The 9,693-nt window shown below is 44.1% G+C and overlaps 1 protein-coding gene across 2 annotated transcripts in view; it reads left to right on the top strand.

The window, feature by feature from the left end:
• The window catches only part of EPB41L3 (erythrocyte membrane protein band 4.1-like 3), a 214,367-nt gene that overhangs the window by 68,607 nt on the left and 136,067 nt on the right, over nt 1-9,693 (top strand). The window contains exon 1 of one of the 2 annotated variants that reach the window (XM_010859099.1): nt 686-2,315. The exons of the other annotated variant lie outside the window; for it this stretch is intronic. The gene's annotated coding sequence lies outside the window, so the exon portion shown is untranslated. Of the gene's footprint in view, nt 1-685; nt 2,316-9,693 lie in introns of those variants that run through there. 2 annotated transcript variants of the gene reach the window in all.

Below are 9,693 nucleotides of genomic sequence, written 5' to 3' on the forward strand. Positions count from 1 at the left end.
GAGTTGGGGTAGGGGGTGCTCGGGCACCTGCGGGGCCAGGGACCCGGGGGCGGCGCAGCTCACCTGGCGCCTGTGAGGCTGCACTGCCCCGGGAGGCGTGTGCGCGGGCGGCGCTGCGGCGGCTGGGGGCGGGGAGGCCGGGGCGCGGGGGCTCGGGACTCCGGGAGTCGGGGTCTCCGCCAGTTCCGGGCGGGTGTTTCCTGGAGCCTGCTGCGGGGGCCCCTGCTGTCTGGGGTCTCCCCTCTTCTCTCGCCCTCCTTCCCCTCCTTCCCGCTCCCCCCCTCCCCCAAGTTCACGGCTTCTGCAATGCGGTGGGTGTGGTTACCTAGTCTATTGCCCCTCTGGTCCTTCCCCGCGGGAGCGGTGTCTCCTCGGTTTTCAGATTTCCGGATCCCAAGTTGTCTAGGGGTTTTTTTCTCCTTCAGTCCCAGCCCAGGGTTAAAGTTGAGATGGTTGCAGAACACGTAGAAAGATAAAGAGAACATGTGTTGTTAATTACGCCTGGAGGCCGGCCTGAGAAATCCTGAGGGCCAGGCAGCCCTGTCATGCGTCGCTTGCATTTTCGTGTTTAACTTGGTGTTTCAGCTTTTTTTTTTAAACCTCAGTCTGGCGGAATTGTTTTTGCAGATATCCCGCTCTTCCTTTTTTTTTTTTTGGGGGGGGGGTCCATTTTAGGGTCTCCGGGGCGGCCAGGTGTGCGTTGGAGTTTATCCTGGTAGCATTAACTTTCCTAGTAGAAGAGCCATCAGATCAGACCAAGCACTAAAAACAGTCTTTTTGAATTTTACACTGATTTTTAATGTCTCAAACAAAAATGGTAAACCTCCATTTATGATCTGGGAACCCTAGACACAGCAATTATACAGCAAATTGAGCAGAAAAGCCCTATTAAGGAAAAAGAGCGCATCGAGTTTGAGTAAACTCTGGGGAACGGGAGGTGATTCGTATCTTGGATCAAAAAGCTTTTTAAAAAAATGCACGTTAATTTTGGTATCAGACTTTCAAAACTTTAGTTGGAGTAACAAAGTCATTTCGAGAGGAAATAAATTCCATATTGAGAAGCCTGACTTTAATTTGTTAATTTCAGAAGGCATTGATGAAAATAAAATAGCTGAATACTAAATAGTCTCATTTGCATTATGATTTTCTAGTGGTTTAGAAAAGCAACATACCAGATGCACGAGTTACTGCACACAGTTTATCGAGCTAATACACTTTAGGCAAATAATTTTGGCAGCGCAGAACGTGTTTTCTGAATGATTTCTCAGTAGCGGGAAGAGTGGCTGCTTTATTTAATGTGTAAACCCCTTGGAGCTGAAGGATTGAGAAGATGGAGGTCAAAGGTCAGTATCTCAGAGAGCTGTTTACATTTTTTTTTAAGTCATTTCTTCTGTGCCAGTGCGATTTAGGTTAAAAGCAGGTTTTGTCAATTCTTGTACAGTGCTTGGACTTGGGCCAACTTTGAATTGTGTTGAAATAGGAGACCTGGGATTTTTTTTTTAACTTGGTCAGAAGCTATCTTGTCCATACTTTGGTCTTGAAACATTGGTCAAATGCATTAAGGGGCTGCCCAAGGAGAAGGGAGGCAACTGTTCATGGACCAAAGATGTTATGATGTCAGTATTTTGTGAATCCTTCCTTGATTTACAGTTTGTTGGGTTATTATGGCAGGGACATACTATCCAGTGTATTTAAGTTAGTGATTTTTGGGGGAAAAAAAAAAAGCCTTAAAATTCACAAAATAGAATTCATGTCCTCTCCAGTAAAATAGAACTACAAGAGTGAGCTGAAAAATAAAGACATGTTTCTTTTCCTTGAGAATTTGACTCTCATGGAGATTACTTAAGTCCTGGAGTTCCTTGGTCATCTTTCCTCCCCAGCCTCTTCTAAGGATCCAACCATTGTTTTCCTGTGAACGTCAGCTTTATAGTGAAATAGAGACTTACTATGGAAAACCATGACTCAGGTTTATCTCTGGCACCGCTTCCTTTAGAGAGATCTCTGATGGTATCAATGCAGCATCTCTTTCTTTCGGAAGGCTACACAGCTGCTAGCTTGTTGAGAATTCGTCGGGCACTCCTGGAGAGCTCTGCTCTCATTTCATTCCTCTTGGCTGCAGAGAATTGTGTGCTCAGAAGCAGGGTCTGGAGCCGTGAAGTCACTGCCCTGCCCTGTCTGGTGTTGTGACATCACTATGGCTCAAAGGAAACAAGGGTGGGGCAGCAACACCAGACCGTCTAAAGCATCTTGCCGGCATTAACTTTGCCTGATCCATGAATGAGGCTGTCCTTTCTCCAGTTGAACTGCACCATAAGGTATTGTTTGAAGCATGAGATATGGATGCAAGCCTGCATGGGAAAGTGTGTTTCATAGATTAAGGAAGCAGAGCGTTTGTGTGTGTGTGTGCAGTAGTAGAAATGATTGACTCTTCCTCCTGTTAAGGAAAATATTGTTAGTTTTTTAGGAGGGCCATTGAAAAATCATATTTAATTAACGAGTATATATTAATGCAGAGAATAGAGTCAGTATATTTCTTACTCTTTTTGTACCTAAGTAGCATTCTTGCTAAATTCTTGGTGTAGGTGGTTAGTCTTGTCTTTCAAAAGTGTGTGGTGTGGTGTCTGTCGAGATACGGTCTCTTTCTGGGTAGACGGTGTTCTATCTGATGTGTTTTCCAGTGATGTGTTTGCAATTGGCAATTAGAAAAAAAAGATGGGCAAAAGAAAGCAAGAGGTTTCACAAGTGTAGAAGATAACCTGCAGTGATTTGGGGTAGTTGATTTCTGTGTAAGTTTTTGGTTTATGTGTAGATGATTTTATAATTTAGCACTTTTGAATTCTCTGAACTGAGCATTCTAGTGCACAGATGATCCCAGACAGGCCGCACCCGAATTTGTGATTAATCAGTTTCCTGTTGTGATTCCTGATTTGAATGTGATGCGAGCATAAAGGAGACCCACAGAACAGCTGCAGCCTGGGGTCTTCTTGCCACCTCTTCAGTAAGATGACTGACCTTTTCTCATGTGAGGATATTATGTGCGTGGGACCTGTGAGCAGTTCTCATTTAACCATGTCACTGTCCAGAACACATTGCCAATGCAAAAGGGAAGGAAAATAAAAATAAAAAAAAAAAAAGGAAGGATAGCCCAAATAGAGAAGTTGAAATTAAGTACCAGAACTGCAGCTCGATTCGTTGAAACGTCTTTGGTGTTGCATTTTTAGACTTAACCATGATTGGCTAAATTGCACACTTCACAATTGTAAGCTTCTATTAGCGCCAAACCCCTAATTCTTTGGTAATTTGCAGTACAGAGGAAAAAGCTGACAACTTAATTTTTAGATGGCTGACATTTTGATGCACTGTTCTTATAACCCTTCCTTACAGACTTTAAAAAAAAGCAAAAGCAGAAAGGTTTGTATTCAATCTAGAGAACAGTTGGGATACTTCCTCTGCCTCATGCACTGTTTTTTTCTCTCCACTTAAACTGAATGAGTGCCTGTTGTTTGGAGGGACTTATTTTCCTTTTGCTTGGAGTTTCATTCCCAGACCAGCACAGGTCTAAACTCATAGGGTGTTGAGTAAATATTTATGGAATTGTATTAAGAAGTGAGGCCATATGTGACTTATGCTTCACTATTAAAGAATAGTCGACAAGGCTTAAAAAGCATGGCCACTTCCTTAAAAATGAGAATGTTCAGACTCTTGTATGCAGCTGTTTCTAACCGCATGGTCCTCTTCATAATGAGTTTGCTGCTCTGGCCACAGCTCAGATTAGGTAGGTTCTAGAGGTTTTGTCTGATCCAAGAAGAGAATACTGCAGGTACCGTGAGAAAAAAGGACGGCTTCTTTGAGAGAAGATGGGCAGGCAGCCTGCTTCCCTTCCTGCCATCTCTAATTGGTGTCATGGGGACATCAGTAGAGCAGATGTACTCAGAAGAAGGGGAGAGGGATCAGATGGAGGGAGACAAAAGCAGAATGAGGGCTGGGCCATCATATTGATCTTGATGTTGAACTAAGAAGAGAAAAACTATTTTCTCCTTAAAAATTTTTTTATTTTAATGTTTTTATTGGAATATAATTGCCCTAAGATGTTGTGTTAGTTTCTGCTGTACAGTGAAATGAATCAGCCATATGCATACATATGTCCCCTCCCTTTTGAGTCTGCCTCCCACCCCACTCCCCCATCCCCACCCTTCTAGGTCATCACAGAGCCCTGAGCTGAGCTTCCTGTGCTTTATAACAGCTTCCCATTAGCCATCTATGTAGATCTCTCTTCTTTGGTCATTTTTTTATATATGTTGTATTTACATTCTCCAGTAGTGACTTTCTCTGTGTTTTAGTCAAGCTCCACATTTCATCCTTTCTCTAAAACAAACCTTTTTTTTTTTTTTCCACATTTGCACATCTCTGAAATTGGGATATGTCTTACAGTTGCTCTCAGCCGTATGGCAGAGAGAAAGCTGGCAACTGAATTCATTGATAAAGACGCAGACGTCAAAAATTGGAGATTGGGTGTCAGTTGATTGGAAGGAAATCTTGGAGACATAATGGAGCACGCATAAGAAATAGCGCATCACCCATGAAGAAACATAGGTGGTATTTCCTGTGTAAAGGCATAGATCACGGTAACTGAATCAGCATGCAATTTGAGAAAGTTGGATTTTGACCTGTAATAGAATTTTTTTGAGTACCTTGGCTAGTTTATTTTGTTTCTCTTTGTGCATGCAGAGAATATGTAATTAAGTGTAAAAGAGTTCTCTAAATAACTAGAAAATTAAAATTCCAACATATGAGTCACCACTTAATTGGCAGAGTGCTATGTATTGTGTTATTTCTTAGAATTAACAGTGTCATGAATTTTATGAGATAGGGTTTGTACTTGGCTATGCAAATTTTAAAAATGCTCTGTGATGTTCAGTGCTTATTCACATGCCCCCTTCTATGTATTTGGTAACTGAGGTGCATCCCTCTGTAGGAAAAACCTATTGAGCTGTCTTCATTTTCAAGTTTGGCTTTTCCATTTGGGTCCTTGAAAGATGGTTGGACTTTGACTAGTCATTGAGAATACATTCCAGATAGAACACTCTGAAAGGTAGGAGGCCTCAAGGTAACTGGAATGTAGTCTTTACCCTGCAGAGTAATAAGAGATGAGTCTCAGGAGAGAGTGTGGGGCCTTACAGTGAATATGAGACTAAGGAACATTTTGCACTTTGCTAGGTACTAGGGAGCCATTGAAAGTAGTGGAGTAGGAAAGACAGTGTTCATCTGGTGATCAATGTAGGGTGTATTAGAAGAACAGGAGTCTGGGAACAGATGACCTTTTGTTAAAGGAGTAATCCAAAAAATTTCAGAAATTGTATGTAACGCTAGTTCCTTTCAGCGATTGATATTTTGGCAACTCATGACGTATTTTTTGTGATCGTATTTAGTTGAAGCCTAATTATTACTTTTGGACTGATTAGGGTGGAAAATGAAATGTTCAGAAGATGGAATGATTTTCATTCCTATTTTTCCTTCCAGTTAAAACCTCTCTGTTATTTCAGGTATTAAGAATAATGCATACTCCCTGTAAAATATTTTCTAATAATATTGAAAGACAAGCAGAAGAAACTGCACTGTCTAGAGGCCACTGTTGATAATTGTGCTCAGTTGCTCAGTCGTGTGCTCCTCTTTGTGGCCCCATGAACTGTAGCCCGCCAGGCTCCTCTGTCCATGAAATTTTTCTGGCAAGAATACTGGAGTGGTTGACATTTCCTTCTCCAGGAGATCTTCCTAACCCAGGGATTGAACCCTCTTCTCTTGTATCTTCTGCATTGGCAGGAGGATTCTTTACCACTCACCTGGGAAGTGACTAAAACAACAACAATAACAATGTGTGTCTTGGAATCTGACAGCCCTGGGATGGGCTCCTAGGCTTGCTATGTGGTTGCTGTGTGATGTGGGTCAAGTCTCTTAACTTTTTGAGTCTATTTGATCACTTACAAAATGGCCATAATGTTTAGATCCCGAGGTTGCTGCTGCTACTGCTAAGTCACTTCAGTCATGTCCGACTCTGTGCGACCCCATAGACAGCAGCCCAACAGACTCCCCTGTCCCTGGGATTCTCCAGGCAAGAACACTGGAGTGGGTTGCCATTTCCTTCTCCAATGCATGAAAGTGAAAGTGAAGTTGCTCAGTCGTGTCCGACCCTCAGCAACCCCATGGACTGCAGCCTACCAGGCTCCTCCATCCACGGGATTTTCCAGGCAAGAGTACTGGAGCGGGGTGCCATTGCCTTCTCTCAGATCCCGAGGTTATGAGGGTTAAATGATGCAGTACACACAAAGCACTGCATGTGGTACCTGGTTCATCACAAGTGTCTAATTAATAGACAAGGATTCCTGTCATTGTTCAGCTGATGAGTCACATCCAACTCTTTGCAACCCAATGGACTGTAGCCCGCCAGGCTCCTCTGTCCACGGGATTTCCCAGGCAAGAATACTGGAGTGGGTTGCCATTTCCTTCTCCAGGGGATCTGCCCAACCCAGGGCTCAAACCTGAGTCTCCCGCATTGCAGGGGAATTCTTCACCACTGAGCCACCAGGGAAGCCGTACTGGCTAGTGTCTTAATAAAGATAATACACTGGAAATAAATAGTCCTAATGATTGTGAGAATGCTCAGCATGGAGGAAAGACCCTTGTCTGGATTTCTCTATGGCTGATCCATCATTTACCACTTTTGTAGCCCTAGGAAATGAATATAAAATTTAAAAGATTAAGGAAGTAGGATTAAGGGTTAGTTTTCTTATCTGTTAAGTAGGGATGATAATCATGTAGTGTAATGGTCTGGAGTATGAAATGAATGTCTAATTGAAAATATGTGGCTCTTTAATACATCTTCAGTTGAGGTTAGTTTTCTCTCTTTATGATGAATAATAGAAAAATGGAGTGAAGTTAGTAAAGCAGAGATGCTTCTATGAGAAAATGTGATCTGCTGATCAAAATCAGGCTGAGTACTTTGGGTCTTACAGATATTTTCAAGATATTGTGAAATTCTTAACTTTCATATGGGGGCAACAAAACAAAGCATTGATTTAATAGGATCTGAAAATGAATTCGCTGATTCAGCAGACATGAATTTGAGCAAATTCGGGGAGATAGTGAAGGACAGAGGAGCCTGGTGGGCTACAGTCCATGGAGTTGCAAAGAGTTGGATACAACTGAGTGACTGAACAACAAAAGCAACAGCAAAGAAAAATGAACTCAAGAGGGAGCTTCCAGGGGACTTCCTGGTGGTCCAGTGGCTAAGACTCGGCGTTCCCAGTGCAGGGGCCCGGGTTTGATCCCTACTCAGGGAACTAGATCCCACATGCCACGACTAAGAGTTTGCATGCTGCAGCTAAAGGTCCTGTATGCTGCGCTTAAGACCTGGCACAGCCAAATAAATTAAAAAAAAAGAGGGAGCTTCCAGTCCTTGGACCTACAGTTTCGATGCAGCCTAAGGGTCTTCAGAAGCTTGTCTGACGCTATGGCCCAGGCTCAGTAGAGACCCAGCAGGTCGCCACCCCCAGCAGATAGCCTTTCAGTTCTCACTGTGCCTTCTGCAGGTGTCTTCAGACACCATCTTGGAGTCACCTCTGCTCTCCTGGATGCTGTATTTCAAGCTGGGGGACCAGCAATACGCAAATAGGATTTCAGATTGGGATGAATGTTCTGAAGCAGGACCAGGTCACAGTGTTGATGGGTGTAGAGGACTGCTTCAGCTACTGTAACTTGGGGACGGTTAACATTTAGTTAAGTCCGTCCTTCTTGTTTGCACCCTTCCTCTGCAAGTGAGACATCAACCCTTAGGTGGTAATCGGTGCCAGGCAAGAGTCACATCTTCCATCAGCTGCATGTCTTTGGGCCTCGTACAGCGCCTGGCTGTAGTCCCAGGCATGCTCCTCTGTCCATGATTTTCTCCAGGCAAGAACAGTGGAGTGGGTTGCCATTCCCTTCTCCAGAGAATCTTCCCAACCCAGGCATTGAGCTCAGGTCTCCTGCATTGCAGGCAGACTGTTAACCATCTGAGCCACCAGGGAAGCCCAGCTACTGAAAACATAGCTTTTATACTCACCAAGCCCTCTCTTGTACCTTACCTTTCTTGTGATATGATTTTTACTGAGACCATGCATTCTTTTCTTATTTCTTAAGTTTGATCTCTTGAACCTTCCCACTCAGATGTGGGCTTAACCATGCATGAAACTAATGGAGCCTATGCTGCTGCTGCTGCTGCTAAGTCACTTCAGTTGTTTCCAACTCTGTGCGACCCCACAGACGGCAGCCCACCAGGCTCCCCCGTCCCTGGGATTCTCCAGGCAAGAACACTGGAGTGGGTTGCCATTTCCTTCTCCAATGCATGAAAGTGAAAAGTGAAAGTGAAGACGCTCAGCCATATCCGACTTTTAGCGACCCCGTGGACTGCAGCCTACCAGGCTCCTCCATCCATGAGATTTTCCAGGCAAAAGTACTGAAGTGGGGTGCCATTGCCTTCTCTGAACGGAGCCTATACTTAAGTTTAAATTCAAACTGTATCATCTTTTTCTTAGAGAACATTTCCAAAATTCGTTTAAGTGTCAGTGTTTATGAAACCTACACCTGCCTCTGATCTCAACCTGTATTCAGTTCAGTTCAGTTCAGTCTCTCAGTCATGTCCGACTCTTTACGACCCCATGAATCGCAGCACGCCAGGCCTCCCTGTCCATCACCAGCTCCCGGAGTTCACTGAGACTCCTGTCCATCGAGTCGGTGATGCCATCTAGCCATCTCATCCTCTGTCGTCCCCTTCTCCTCCTGCCCCCAATCCCTCCCAGCATCAGAGTCTTTTCCAGTGAGTCAACTCTTTGCATGAGGTGGCCAAAGTACTGGAGTTTCAGCTTTAGCATCATTCCTTCCAAAGAAATCCCAGGGCTGATCTCCTTCAGAATGGACTGGTTGGATCTCCTTGCAGTCCAAGGGACTCTCTCCACCCTTTTCTGAATTCTTACTGCAAATGTGGTTCACCCGAACCCAGAACTTTACTGTGTCCCAGTTCATCTTCTCATGGGTGCACACGAAAGGTGTCCAAAGACTTGGATTTGTGACTTGACTAAAAAGCTTCTGGACCTCTCAGAGATGTAAATTCTCATGTAGGAGTGTAGAACAACCCTTCCTTCCTGCGGAATCACCTTCATGTAGTTCAGTCGCTCAGTTGTGTTTGATTCCTTGTGACCCCATGGACTGCAGCATGTCAGGCTTCCTTGTCCTTCACTGTCTCCTGGAGTTTGCTCAAACTCATGTCCATTGAGTCAGTGATGCCATCCACCCATCTCATCCCATTGCCCCCTTCTGCTTTCTATCTTACCCAGCATCAGAGTCTTTTCCAATGAGTCGGCTCTTCGCATCAGGTTGCCAAAGTGTTGGAGCTTCAGCTTCAGCATCAGTCCTTCCAATGAATATTCAGGGTTGATGTCCTTTAGGATTGACTTAATTGATCTCCTTGCAGTCCAAGGGACTCTCAAGAGTCTTCTCTAGCACCACGAGTCGAAAGCATCAGTTCTTTAGCGCTCAGCCTTCTTTATGGTCCAACTCTCACATCTGTACATGACTACTGGAAAAACCATAGCTTTGACCAGATGGACCTTTGTTGGCAAAGTAGCGTCTCTGTTTTTGTCACTGTCATGAGCCAGTGGTACT

Source organism: Bison bison, unplaced genomic scaffold (genome assembly GCF_000754665.1).
Source record: "Bison bison bison isolate TAMUID 2011002044 unplaced genomic scaffold, Bison_UMD1.0 scf7180017864453, whole genome shotgun sequence".
Taxonomy (NCBI): domain Eukaryota; kingdom Metazoa; phylum Chordata; class Mammalia; order Artiodactyla; family Bovidae; genus Bison; species Bison bison.